This window comes from Montipora foliosa, chromosome 6 (assembly GCF_036669935.1).
Source record: "Montipora foliosa isolate CH-2021 chromosome 6, ASM3666993v2, whole genome shotgun sequence".
NCBI classification, from domain to species: Eukaryota; Metazoa; Cnidaria; class Anthozoa; order Scleractinia; family Acroporidae; genus Montipora; species Montipora foliosa.
This window is the reverse complement of record NC_090874.1, coordinates 32130355-32131206: the sequence shown is the minus strand read 5'-3', so window position 1 is coordinate 32131206 and position 852 is coordinate 32130355. Positions and strand designations below refer to the sequence as shown.

Sequence of the window (852 nt, the reverse complement as noted above, 5' to 3'; positions counted from 1 at the left end):
TACAAAACCAGTCTCTTGGCATTTCCAAAAAAATTACAGAAGTCCACTGTCTTCTATAAAGCAATCCCTTCTGCTCTTGCTGGTTCAGAACACCGTTTAGGAGCGCTAAACCTGTCCGCTAATGATTACAAAAGAAACTTTTTAAAAAGGATGATCTGTTGCCTTCTTCACAAAGAGATAAAATGGTAGAGAATCACCCACTGAATGAAAAGCTAAGGGTATACCTCCTACAAGAAAAAGCACCAATCTTAGATGATTAACATTTCAGCCAAACATTTCAGTCAAACATTTCAGTGTTACAGAATATTAAAGAGCGAACAGTATGTGGCATACTGTACATTGTGTGGCAATAGTGTGTACCCAATCCAAAATGAAATATAGTGACAGTTTATATTGCTTATAATTATTTAATTTTACCTTACCTGGAGAAAAACCTCTCGGGGCATAGTAGAGAACCAGCAAACTCAGCCCACTTATGACGCCGAGTCATAATAAATTATTGGTGCTCACCACTACGCCAACCCTGCTCCCCAGTCTGCCAAACAATCAAATATTGCAGCTTTCTCCCAATTTAACGTTTGATATTCACACTGAATGATGCTCAAGCAAGGGTGCTATTAGAAAGTAGTCCTTACTTTCAATGGATCGATGGATCAATGGATCAACGAATCTGTAGATCGATGGATCCACAGCCATGATCCAATTTTATGGAGTATCTCTCTCTCGTTACAAATTCACTTAAGTCAATCTAACAAACAGATAACTGAAAAAAACAGGGATCTACAGTACTGTGCAAAAGTAATGCAAGTGAAATGCGCGAATTTCGTTCTTTGTCTTTGCGAATTTTCATCG

At 38.1% G+C, this 852-nt stretch overlaps 1 pseudogene; it reads left to right on the top strand.

Moving 5' to 3' along the window:
* LOC138005399 (uncharacterized) overlaps positions 1-260 on the top strand; it is a 1295-nt pseudogene extending 1035 nt beyond the window's left edge.
* Positions 261-852: the final 592 nt, after the last annotated feature.